Here is a 13,745-nt window from a genome sequence, read left to right as displayed (position 1 = left end):
TGTGAGAGACTGATGGTTTCTGTGAAGGTTCAGTCACCGTTTCCATGTGCTCAGGACTGTTGTGGTCATGGCTCTATGTTTTTGGTGTGAAAGGACCTGAAAAAGCGATGGGTGGTTTTCATGTACCAGGTTTTGGTTTTTGTGTTCAGCTAATTCAGAAAGTGTGTAAACTAAGAGGAATGTTTTGTAGGTTTAAAGGCAGTGTTTTGGTAGTGTCCAAGACCATGCGACTTTGAAGTTGTAACGTATGTATATAAATGTAAGATACAAATATGTAATAAATAAATAAATAAAATCAAGGCATTCCTGAAAATCTTTATCACATTTGAATCACTCCATGAAAAGGCAGATCGAAGAAACACTTGACCTTTTTGCAGGAATCATAGCAGGAGGAGGAAAAGGATCACCTAGCAAAATGTGGCCTAGTGGGCCTGCAGCACAGGCAGAAGGTAGATTTCACTGGTGCTTTTGTCAGAGAGAAATTGAAGCCTGGGCAGCATTCCCAGGATCAGTATTATGATAAGAATGCGCGCCTCTAGGTCTGTGTGCCAAGTGATCACATATTGTTGTTACTTTCATCTGCATGAGGCAAACTACTAGCCAAGTGATAGGGCCCAGGCAGGTTTTGAAGCACATCAAGAAGCTGACTATGAAATTTGATTGATGACTGAACAGCGTAGAGCCTAAGTGTTTTTGATGACTTTCCAAAATTTAGGAAGACTTATTAAGTACATGGTATCGCAGCTAGCCGTGTTTTCAGGGACGTCAAATGCAGCTGAAGACGGTTAATTGTGAGGCCAGTCAGTCTTCACAATTCTGAGAGCAAGCTTAGGCTGTGGATGGGGGAGCTAGCTTTCTGCTGGGTATCTCCAAAGTTGAGGTAAAAGAGTTTGAGTTTTAGATCTCTTAAAAACAGAGGCACTTTTCAGGACTGTTTTGGGTACTTGGAGAGCTGTGAATGAAAGAAGTACTTGCAAAGAAAAGTCTCTTGTCCAGTTGTTTTAGTTACAAAGCTTGGTGAGTGGTATTCTGTTTTGACTTCTCCATGGTGATGCATCAGAGCAGGATTGTTCATCAAGCAAGTGCTGCAGGCTGATGGGGTTGCCTTTGGGGATGGCAAACTACATAATTGTTTTTGATTCAACACCAGGCTGTTGTCAGATAGCTTTTAGCCCCAAAGTGTAGAGAGTCAGCTGATATTTTTTCAGTCTGACTCATTGGACCTGTGGATGAAGAACATTTGAGACAAGTGAAAGAAATACTGAGGCTTCTTTGTGAGCGTAGAGCCTGCTTGCACAGTGGCTAAAGAGGATCAGCCTTGTGGAGTCCTTCAGGTGACTTCAGGTGATGTAGCTAGCTATGCCAGAAAGAAATATTCAAGATATCCTGCTAAGGAATGAGAAGGCTTCAACTTTCTGCTATAGGAAATTGTGTCTGTCAAGATGAGGTAAAAGCCTGGTAGAATTATCTGGCCCTACTGCCAAAGCAGACTTTTGTTACAGGTCTAAGTCAGTATCGCAGGAGGTTCATGTCTGGATTTTCATCATGGCTCCAGTAATAAATTCCTTGTGTCACAAGGCCTTCTGGAGGGTGCAGTGCATTGCGATTTATACAGATTCGTGTCACTATGTAAAATGCATCCTCTTTTTCTGTCTGTCTCATACTGCATGCGACGGTTTCACTCAGGAGTTTCTGTTCTCATCTTTCCAGATAGGCCCTGGGGCAATGATTTTTCAGAAGTTTGAGCATGTAGAACACTTTGTCTTGTGTCTCAGCAGGGAGCTCAGATGATGACAACAGAAACGCATAACAAGCACAGAGTAGAGTACCAAGCTGTGAAGCAGGGTGGGTCCTTCAAATACTACCTACTTAGGGTGTCTTCTGCCTTTCAGTAAGTTTGCCCAGTTGTAAGGCCTCGCAAGTAAAGCCTGAGGTTGTTCAGGGACCCTCTCCCCTATTTACAGGGGGGAGAACTGGTGGGCAGCACTCGTCCTACCTGCCTGCACAGGCCATCAGCCAGGTTAGATAAGTACTTCAGTTGATCCGTTGGTGTTTAGGTCTGTATTATCTATACGCAATATCTTGTTTTCATCAAACTGTTTCAAGGTAAGTTCAACAAATGTGCCAACAAATGATAAAAAGTTGTGGGGTTTTTTTTGTTGTTTTGTTTTTTTTTGTTGTTGTTTTTTTGCCATAAGGGATCCATACAGTAATCAGTGAAGATGATGAAATCCACGCTTTCTGAGAATAACTTACAGGTGCTAAAAGATCAGTGATATCGTGAGCTATTTTGAGAGTCACGGCCAGATGTGAAACATGATGTAGTGCTGGAATATCTTATTGTTCCTTGCATTTTAAATACCTCACAAGAATAAATTGGTGATTCTTTATTGAAATTCAAGGGAATACAGCCAGGCTTAAAATTAAAATTTAAAATCAGTTTTCATGCAGATATATTCTTAATGAAGTAGGAGATCAGTCAAAACTGGCTTGCCTCAAGGGTTGGATAAATGTGCTTGTACCATTTTTCAGGCTCTTCTTTCACAACTTGCTACTTGGTGCTTATAGGCTGCATACATGTAAGCTTGTTCAACCTAAGCATCAGTTTATTTCATGAAATGGTCCCATATATTTTGGAAGGGCTGTTTGCTCCAAGATCCTCGTATACCTGCAGTGTTTCACTGACAAAGCCATCAAGCCTAGTGTGTGCTGCAGTCAATATTGTATTTGCTTTACCAGTGTAGTGTGGGGTTTTACTCACATGTAAATTTATTGAAAAAGTTTTCCTTAAGAAATTCATATCCTTGGATGTGAACTTTGAAGTAGGATTTGGAAATTTGCTATGGCAGCTTTCCCTTTAGAATTCCACTCAAATTTCATGGCTACAGTAGACTTCTCATAGCAGTGTAATCACCATTTTTGAACTGTTTCTAGCTTACAGGAGCTCTGGCTAAATTTGCTAGTGGCAGTCATGAGACTGTTGACTAAAGCATATTCCACAGGCACAGTCTGGGCTTTTGTTATAATTTATGCATACCCAGAGTTATAAAAAAAAAGCCCCCCCCCCCCCCTTTTTTTTTTTTTTGACTATATTTTACCCTAGAATGGCTAGCTCTGCTTCTGAGACCTCTCCTGTCTGTTAGCAGAACCATCAGCTGGCTGTGAACCCATCTGCACTGCTTACAGAGACGTGTTGCCAGCACCACCTGATTTCCTCATTCTCCCTTTGCTCAAACCCCAAGTATCGAGTGATGAAGGTTATTGCCCCTGTTGTTTTCTGACTGTTATCACCCAAGCCTGTGATCTGAATTCACAGGAACATTAAAGCAAAGTTCTGTTTCATAAACTGTGATAAAGGTATGACTGAACTCGTGAACCCTGCAGAAGGGAAGCAGTGGTGGCTGGATTACTTAGGAGTGAGGAAGATGTAACTGGAAGCTGGAATGAATTGACAGGTCTTTAACCCATCATCTGTACCCATGAATTCTTCTGTGATCATGTACTTGATTCCAATGAATTACTTCAACTGCTATGTTACTTCAAAATTGCTTTCTAAACTTGTGTTCCTTAAATATGCATAATTTTGCATTTAAAATGCACACCTGAGTTACAGGAGCTTAACAGAAACTTCTGTGCAAATAGTTGCACTTTTACCCTTCTGTTCCTAAGATCCATGATAAGTCAGTTTCCATGTAAAGGCAGAGCCCTCCTGAGTCTCCTGTCCTTCACTCGCAGGCTTCCACTGTGCCAACCTTTCCTGTCTGTTTCTAGACTAACAGCTGTGGTGGTTATTCAGCTATAGATTTGTCAGCTATTACATGTTTACAGCCACATAGGAATAGCCCCTCGTCCACCTCTGTTTTGTTCTGCTCTAAAATTTCTAACTCATTGAAGGTTCCTTTTTTTGATTCTTTTCAAAATGCAGGATAATTCTCAATTTTCCCCAACTGCAAGATAAAAAAAGGTGTGTTTATGTGGAATAGATCATCTAAGAGAAATAAAGTTAACTGAGATGAAAACTGGTGAGGCAGTTGGGGATGTAGGAGGAATGACTTGGAGAAACAAAGCCAGGGAGAGTCAAGCACCAGGCAACTTCCTTCTCATTGAGAGTAGTGTGGACAGGTAAGGGGAGTGAGTTGTATGTGGCCCTGGAGCTGGAGGAACGGGAGCTGCTGTGAAGGGAAGCTGATCCTAGAGATAAGCAAGACGACAAGGAGGAGGAATCCACAGCTGGAGTCTGGTTTCTGCTCTGAGCTTTGCCACTACAAGTCCCTCCGTTCTGCCTGTCCTGCTCAGGGCTGTTCATTCCTGCCCCACATTAGCAGGAAAGCCCTTCCTCCTGCCAAATGAGGCTAAATCAGCTCGTGCTGGGTGTTTGGACTGTTCCCTGTGGCCTGCTGGTGACTGCAAAGTTACAGCTCTTTGGGTTAGCTAGTATATTATAGTCAGTATATTAATGTCATTCAGATTTTTTCTTTTCTTCAGATTGCAGGGCAATATTCCAGACTTAATAGTGTATGAAGATCCTAAGCTTAATCTTAATGATGCAAAAGTTTTCAGATAAATCTGGATTCAATATGTAACTAGTGGCAAGTGCTGTGAGCCTGTGTACTCTTGAATTTGTCAGTGCTTCTTGCAGCCATTGTAGTAGATGAAGTTCTAATAAAATGAAGATGGAGTTGTGTGAATAACTTATTAAATAGTTTTATTGGTTATCAACAGCATTTCTTCTGGGAAAATGCCATCAGGAATGACATTAAATATTTTGAAAAACTAATCCATTAATAGCTGAGCATTTTGGATAACTATAAATATTTAAGTCAATTGCTTTTTATAAAATTCAGTTTGTTCTTAAGTAGCATTGCATGCTGATAAAGAAATTGAAGAAATAGAATACTGAGGTTACTCTCATAAATTAGTAATTAGCATTAACTTCACTCATCTCTGAGCTTTTGTAGTTGTCCTTTTTTAAAAGGCAGACGTGAATTTGGAGCTGATGCAGAAATTGAGAGAGTCAGGAAAGAGTCTGTGTCCACATTACCCAGCAGTGTGGCTAAGAGAATGGGATCTGTCAGGTGCTGAGAACCTGACAGCCATGCTCTACAGGTTGTGGGGGTTTTGTTTCAAAGCAGTCCTCCTCTGAGTCTGTGGCTGAATTCCTGTGAGTGGTTGGAGCATCTACGATGTGCTTTCTGAAGCTTGTTTTCTCATCTACATATACTCAAAATAAATCTTCATGTGCACAGAGGCTGCCTTGCTGTGTAAAGTAAAGCAAGGAAAATAGGGGTGTTTAGGGAGATGGGTTTCTGAAGAGCACTACTGATTTGAATTCAAGTATGAACATACACAGTCATGTGAATCAGGAAGTTCACTAAAATCATTTTGTTTGTTGAGGGAACTTGGGTATCTGATACATGGGAGTAAGATCAAGAAATTCAATGAATACTTTATAGAAATTAACATTTACTAAGAATTTTCATCAGTTTGGGAGTCTGGAAAGAGGACATCATTTAAAAAAAAAAAAAAAGGACTAGCAGTGTTCAGAAATGCCTTTACAAAGCAGGCTTTTTAAATAATACAAAGTGGTCTTTGTATAATCAGATATTAGATACAGGGGATTTGGCCATGTTGTAAAAACAGAAAGCACACTGACCTTTTTCTGTTTATAGTCCTGTCTTCTGGAGTCCAACAGAAGGTGAACTGGAGTCTTGATGAGAGAGAGAGTGAGATGGATTTATTTTGCAGATTTTTTACAAACTCGCTTTAAAAAAAGCAAAAACATTCTACACAAACACCTTTGCATGGTGAGAATGTTTTTCCAATTCTACCGTGGAAGAAATAGCAATCAAGTGTCAGCCTGTCTGCTCCATGGAGACAGTTGTCTTTAAGAACTGCTGCTATCTGATATTCAGGATGGTTTCGGGTTGCCATTTTACACAGATTTATTATTTATTACCAAGACTATTAAACCTCAGTGTGTTAGAAACAGTGCTTATAAATGGACATGGAGACAGGAGTATCCTGACCTTGTAATGGTAAAGGTCCTTATAGAGCTTAGAAAGGAGAGGAGCGGAGAGGTGGACTCTGAAACTTTTCCTTTGCTAAAAATCATGTTAGGCTCATGATTCATGCAGTACTGTTGGTTTCCACATTCAGAAATAAGGTATTAAATCTCTAGATTATAAGATTGGTTGTATATTTTTTAACAGCACGTCTGGGTTGCTGATGCTGGAGCATTTGTTACTTTCAGGGTTATCTTTGCAGTTTTAAGACTAGAAGCTCTTATATTTCTGAAAGATTTGGATGATGGAAGCATTCACAAATTGTGACATTGTGATAAAGTGGGAAGAACTGGCAATATGTGCCATATGCTCGAGTTGGAATCTAAGTAGTAAAGCCGATAAGCCCAAATTAGCTTTCCACGAAAATGTTTAAAATCCATGGGACTTGACAGAAATCAGGCTTACTACGACTGTTAGAATGCACGGTAAGAGCTTGCTCCTTGCTTTCCTCTGATGCTTGGATGTAGGACAGTTCAAAAACATGAACAAAAAATGAAGCCCACCCTATTGCCAGTATTTTTACTTTTTTTCCCAAACTTCTTGACTTGCTTTTTCTTTCCAGGAACAGTCATACCTTTGCGTAGCTATGATAAACCTACTGCTTATTTCTCTGTATATTTTATTATTATATTTTATTTACTATATTATTATTTTATTATTATATTTTTCTCTGTATATGGCTCATTGTGTACTAGAACTAATGGGGTGACACCAGTGGAATTGTGTTGTGAGGCTTCAGTCTTGGATTCTTCTGTGTTTAATAAAGATTGACTTGGGCATCATTTTTGTTGTTATTTTTTCCATTGGTGTCACCACACAATGTGTCCTTCCTCTAATCTGTTGCATAGTTTTAAAAACAAATAAAATTGGAGAAACCTAGTGGCTTGCTAATCAGGTTGGTGCAGGCCAGGTGAATCAGAGTGTTATTGGGAAAGATTAGAAAGGCATATTTTCAAAAGAAAACAATACACAGGGTTTTTTTAACACCCGTCCTCCCAAGCATCTCCCTTCATCTAGGACAAATGTGTATGTAGTAGAAATAAAATTAAATTTAAATGCTTTTTAGTATCAGTGTTTTACAAATATACTTCAGCTGTACAACTACTACAAATGCAAGTGTCTAAGAAGTTTTTTTCTTGAGGCAGTTCATAATAGCAAAGGGCTTGTGTACCTCTGGCTATCAGTTTCTGCAGTTTGCATTATGTACTAGAAACTGACGATACAATTTCTTTGGATAACGCTTAAATCAAATTCTCTTACTGTTTTACAGATTGATAGAAATATGCATTTCCATACTATCACCTTTGAACTAATGAAGTGGAAGTACAGATGAAAACAGTCTGGAGGAAGCTTGAAGTACAATACAGTTTCATTCAGTTTCCTAATTCTGAGATAAGGTAAATGCATGCAAAGTTGTATTTTGAATGTTTCAGGAGTAAATATGCGTATAATAAATAGCCACCTTATCTTGCCTTTAAATTTTTTGAGCCTTTTATGCTGATAACAGAGCTTTTAATGCCATTCTGAAACAGCTGTTTGAACTATTTTCTGTTCAATGTTTCAGTTATGAAAAGAGACAAAACAGTATCAGCTACAGATACCTCTTTTATGGAGACATACTGGAAAAAAGTTACCGTACCATATCAGTCAAATTCTGTTCACTGCAACCTGTTCAGTCACAACTATTAGTAATCCTGTAGTTGAAGTAAATGACTATGCTGCGAACTGATGTGCTAGTTGGGCACCTTGTCTTCTGGCATAGTGCTTGATGGGTACAAAATTCTATTATGCTGTCCTTTTTATTATTACTGCTATTAATAACATGTTTTTTCATGATAAATTCCACTGCCTTGATAACTCAGTCATTCCTGTAATTGAGTGATGGGTATGGAGGTGTGTTGTTTCAAATTTACTGCCTTGTGGTGTCTAAAGCTTTTTTCGTATATGTAATTAAGATGTACAAACATCCTGAAACATCCGATTTCTGACACATTTCAGGACTCTCTCCTGAAGCACTAACTCTGTTTCAAGATAGTGATCACTGGCCCTCATACATCTAGCTTCTCATTGTTCTAGTTTTGCTTAACTAGAACTTAGGCAATGCCCACATGCAGTGTTGAAGATGTGATAGTGTTGGCCCTTCCTCTCACTTTTTCCCATTTGGGTAGAAACAGGGTTTTATAACAGGTGAGACAGCTTCAGAGACTTATGCTGCCAAGATTGATCAGTTATCCTCTGTTCTTTCTTAGAAGAAGTTTGTGTCTCAAATTATTGTAGTCCTGTAGATTGTGGCCCCTGTTACAAACTGAAATTAATCCCCTTTCCAAGAAAATAAAGTTCACTTAAAGCAGGATGATACCTCTTCCACTTACAGAGACTAACCAAGGAAGGTTAACCAGAATTCATATATTTGACAGGTATAACCTATCCATATAGGCATTTATCCTCTTGTGGAAGTGTAATTTTAGAGAAAAAGCTCCAAGGGAAAGATCAGCATTAAATTCAGGTAACCTGTATTTTTCTTATGCTGACTCATTACTCAAAAGTAGTAACTTCCTGTACACTATAAACACATTAACAAAGGTATAAAGTTAAACTTCTGTTGGCAAATGTAAGAGTTGTAGTCAATCTTCAGGTGAGGAAGATCTTAATCTGGTCTACATTGAACATGTCTTGATGTATGTTAGCTTCTTCCATGTTTCTGTTTTACTCAGGTTATTCTATGCTTGACAGTGCAAGAAGACAGGCAAGTGCTATTTTTTTTGTGTGTGTGTTTAATCCATATTCCACATATTGAAGTAAGGGTAATTACAAAGCCAGTTCTACTGTGCATCTTGCAACTAATATGACAGATGTAGCACACTTCCGTACTGCTAAAAAGTAAAGGGTAGTGCTGAAAATTAAAGGCTTTGTACTGTGACATGACCAAAAACTAATTTCCTCCCTTTTTCTCCCTGTGGGAGGGAGCAGATCATTTCTCATCCAATGACAGAGACAGTTGAACAACACATAAATTCTCTTCTCTCTCTCTCTTATCAATAAGGAGGACTCTACAGATGTGGCAGTCTTGTAAGGTCACTCTTTCACCTACCAGGAGTAACAGTTTCTGTTTTCAGCCATGTAATTACAAGAATTTCAGAACTGAGGTTGTGGGGAACATGTGCATACTAATAGGAAGCTGTAAACATTAGGGGCTATTTGTAGCAGTAAATAGCTTCATTAACCTAGACAGTCTGCTCTGAACACCAGAACCACATCTGCTATTGAGAAGAGTGATTAATGTGCTGTGTTTGCTTAAATCTCAAGGTTTTATAAGAATAGAGAATTGTAAGGGGTCGGGTTATCATAAAACAGTTTTTTATTGCCCACTGTTCTCAGTGATCCCACTCCCAATGCATTTAGAATTGATAACGATATTTATGCAAGTAGTCTTTTAAATTTTAATGAAAAAAATCTCATTCCTTTCATATAAGAGATTTGACAAAAGGTGAGTGTTTGAAGATACCAAGTATAGATGAGCTCTCTATGGAAAGAATACCAGTAAATTTCATTTTGTGTGTCTTTGAGATACTATCTGTATTTCCCTTTTAAGTATTCTTTGAAAATTAATTTAAAAAAAAAAAAAAAGAAACACCATAGCTCCACAGATTGCCCTCACTCCTTCCCCTTTGTCCATTATATTTTTTAATAGTATTAGCAATAGATGGGGGGGAAGGTGTTTTATGGTTTCCCTGTAAGTAAATAGGTGATCTGACAAAAAGTAAAATAGCACCACTGCTCCACCACAAGATTTCACTATCTTGACACAGCTTGTCCTGTTTTTACTAAAGATTGTGGACTTGTAAGTCAACAAGCATGCAAATAACAAGAAGGAGTGTGTTAGAACCAAATAAAAACAGGTTATTTTGCCAGTCGTTTGTGTTCCTACATGCTTTATCTCCTCTTTTTATACCTTGTAATTTAATTTCAATAGCCAAGTGACAAAGACAAAAGATGAAAAAAATAAGGTTATGAAAGCCAAAAGAGGGAAAGAATATGAATACTGGATATGGACAGAGTATATCTGCCCAGATGTTGATCAGCCAATTTATATACTTCGAGTGAGATCAGCAGTGTTGTATTTCACAGTGTGACCTGCTTTCAGTTGAATTTTTTTAGCCCATTTGTTATTTTGACACCCATAAAGCTCTGTGAAAGTGAATGCTTTAATCTTAAATATATATCATATAAAAGAAGATGTTAGCATCTAAAATTGGAGCATAGTTTGTTAGTTCCTAGATGGTGTACAGAGAAAAGTTGCAATTAACATGGAGGAGATAGAGAGATTTAAGGTTCAGTGAAGCATATCATACATGTCTGACAGTTTTTAAGATCTCAAGACGAGGAATAATCCTAGTTTATTTTAATCTTTAATACAGAATCTGATGGTAATATGGCACTTCTTGTAGTTTAGCTAATTGTACTTTATTTTTGAGAATGCAAAATTCTCTTAATGTCTTAGCAGGATACACGTCTTTTTTAATTGTAGCTGTGAATCTGTGCAAGTCTTCAACATTTGCATGATGTAATTGGAGAAATACAGTTTAGTGTTTTCCACCTAATCAGTATGGCTGTGTATGCTTAATTACCTTCTGCAGCTAGTCTCCTGTATCATGTTGTGTCTTTATTTAACATAAAGATTTTGTTTGTGTGATTACATTGCTTTCTTTAGAGTGCTGAAAACTGAACTTGGATTGCTTCTATGTATTTTTTCCATTAAACTGTGATATAGTCCCTTAGTTTGTCTTTCTTCTAGCAAGGCAATAATTAAAAGAAGATTAAAGGCCTGTGATACAGAGCTGCTTGGCCAGTAACTTCAGTTGATGGTTTTGGAATAGCTTCCTACTTTTCAGCTTCTAGTGCCTGTAGAATCCCAAAGTGGTGTTGGTAGAGCCATCTCAGCTCGTGGAACGGAGCTTGTTTGTTTAGTAGGACACACGTCAATGTCTCAGAACAAAATCTTCAAGTGATGAGATGTTCTTGTGATGATTTTCTTATTAACCATCAAGACTATGCAAGGTCTCCATTCACTTAGGAAGCTGTTATTCTGTAAGGTCGGGGTAGCTGTCACTGAATTTCCTTGGCAGCAAACTATTTGCTCAGAGTTAATTCCATAACAAACAGGCTCAGCCACTTCCGGCTCAAACCACGAATGGGGAATGTAGGTCAGCGTGCTGAAAGCATTTTCCAGGAGTGGAGTAACTAGAAATGTGTCCTCTTTTTAATCTGCTGATCAAAACAGGAAGTGTCAGTGATTCAACTGCAGAGCTGTTCTCTACTAAAGCATGTTGTCACACACTTTGCTGGTCCTTTGGAAAGTAAATTATGGCTCGTCTGTGGTCAGCATCCTCCTGGCACTACTTAAACCCACTTGTCCTGGTTTAGCCCAGGTTGTGTGAGTAGCATGACCATCTCAATCTCAGACAGCTTAAATTAAGAACCTTCCCTGCTGGACCTGGACTGCCAGGTTCAGGAAGATCACGTTATACTGTCCTACAGTCCCTTTATTTATTTATTTATTTTTAAACATTGAACCTGTCAGGCTCAGAAGCTACTGTTGAAAGTGTAGCATATCTCAAAGAAATCTGGGCAAGTTCCTATGTAGTAAGGGGAGACTAAATTTTGTCTTATTTCTGTATCTGAGTATGGGAATTTATGGTAGGATGGAAAATTAATTAAAGAATTTAAGGTGAGAGAAGTACATAGGAAATGCATTTACCATACAATCTGAAGATATTTATATTAATGTATTAATATTTTGCAATGAGATAGTAACACGAATGTGCGATTAGAAACATACACAGCTTTCTGTTTTGCTTATTTGTTGACTTGCTGTTTAGATTAAGAATGGTAAGATGTGGTTATCTCCTAAACAATAACACGGCTTGTTTTGTTTTCATTTGAAGAATAGGTTTTGTCTTGCTACTCCCCCAAGGCAAAACCAAGCAGATAAACACTTATTTATGATGGTACTGTTTTGAAACATTAAAATATTAGATATGGACTAGGATCCCCTGAGCTAGGATTAAAAGTTAAGGATGTCCTTCTCCGGAGATTCCAAATTGCTAACATTATGGTAAGCTTCATGAAATGTTAGGTGAAATGTTTCTGAAGTGTTAGAGTTTATAAACAGAATTACATGGAAATAAATATAAGAGTCCAGTTAAAATGCATTTTAAAGTAATAAACAGTTACCTGTTACAATAGCAAAATCTAAAGTTAGTTTAGATAAGGGTCCTTGTATAACATCCTTAATGTCCAAAAGAGGAAAAAAAAAAAAAAGTGTGATAGGAAATAATTAGTTTCCTCATTTCTAATGTAAACATGTGATATCCTTTAAAATATTAAATGTGAACTGTAGCCAAGTCTTGGTAAAGGCGGCGTATTTTTATCATGTCCTTAAAATATATTTTTTGCTTACGACGCAGTACAGGTTTTAAGGATCTTGAGTAATTTCATTATTTTCAAACCTAAATATCATGTTTTGAAATTCCTCTTTGTTAAAATACCGACAGTGGAATATAATCTGAATAATCAGGCAGTAAATATTCATGGCTTGGTTAGTCATATGCCATTTAGTTTAAATATACTGCTATTTTTTAGAAACAGGATAATCTGATAATACGTAGAATGGAGAATTGTCTGTTGATGGTGCAAGTTACTCTTAAAACAATTTACTCCATATACATTTTGTTGAAGTGACTTGTGATTATGGCAGTAGTTACTTCTAATAACATGAACCAAGTATTAGGATGGTAATGTGTGTGCATAGGGAAAAACAGATGTAAAACACACTGGCTCAACTGTTGCATGAGCAGCTGTGGCTGCCAGTCTGCATGGCAGCTCTAGATTCTAAGCCACTTCTGCTTGTTTGTAACTGAGTTAATAAAAATGGAATAAAAATACTCAATTTTCATAATGGAATAGTTTGAAAAAGGGGAAAAAAAAAAAAAAAGGCCAATGAGGTGGCTGTCTGCCAAAAGGTAACACTAATTTAGCTGTATTTCTTAATAATTTTGAGAGCAAGCTAACAGGAAAAATGCAAGATTATATAACTTGGAAAAAAATAAAAGGAAAATAAAGGAAGAACACAACTGTAGAATGACTGGTGATGAAGGAAAAGGTTACTTGATCTATTTAGTGTGAACTTAAGGAAGGAAAACGTAACTATTCAGGTAGAATGAGCAAACAAATATTTGCTTTAGTGGAAATGAGGCAAGCCTTGCTGCTGCCTTCACTAGAACGAGTTCAGTGTTGTCACAGTAGGCATTTATTTAATCAAAGTAGTAAGGCAGGTGGTTGTAAAATATTAAAACATTACAATAGATAAGAAATAGAGATGTAGACATTGAAGTCCTCACTGCCAAGTTTTAGAAACGTGATGGCAGAGCTGCGTTTGGAGAGCTGTGGGAGCCTGTGTCACCTTGATGAAGAGTGAGTGACCTGCCAGAACTGGCCTGGTACCTTCCTGGGAGCCTGGATACTGCCACCTCCAGTGCGTGCAGAAAGCTGACCTAGTGGATCTTCTTCTTCTTCGCCTTATCTTCTGCGACATTGTGAGTGCACAAGTCTGACTGCTGATTTAGAACCAAGGACTTGGTTTTACACAATCCTCAGAGGTTTTGCCTCTGTGAAAAGTTGTCA

At 38.0% G+C, this 13,745-nt stretch overlaps 1 protein-coding gene across 2 annotated transcripts in view; it reads left to right on the top strand.

Moving 5' to 3' along the window:
* Nucleotides 1-13,745, top strand: part of BMPR1A (bone morphogenetic protein receptor type 1A) — an 81,799-nt gene that overhangs the window by 29,796 nt on the left and 38,258 nt on the right. The window contains exon 2 of one of the 2 annotated variants that reach the window (XM_082764459.1): nucleotides 7,333-7,459. The exons of the other annotated variant lie outside the window; for it this stretch is intronic. The gene's annotated coding sequence lies outside the window, so the exon portion shown is untranslated. The remainder of the gene's footprint in view (nucleotides 1-7,332; nucleotides 7,460-13,745) is intronic. 2 annotated transcript variants of the gene reach the window in all.

This window comes from Aythya marila (assembly GCF_965140915.1).
Source record: "Aythya marila genome assembly, chromosome: 7".
Lineage (NCBI taxonomy): Eukaryota > Metazoa > Chordata > Aves > Anseriformes > Anatidae > Aythya > Aythya marila.
This window is presented reverse-complemented; position numbering and strand designations above follow the sequence as displayed.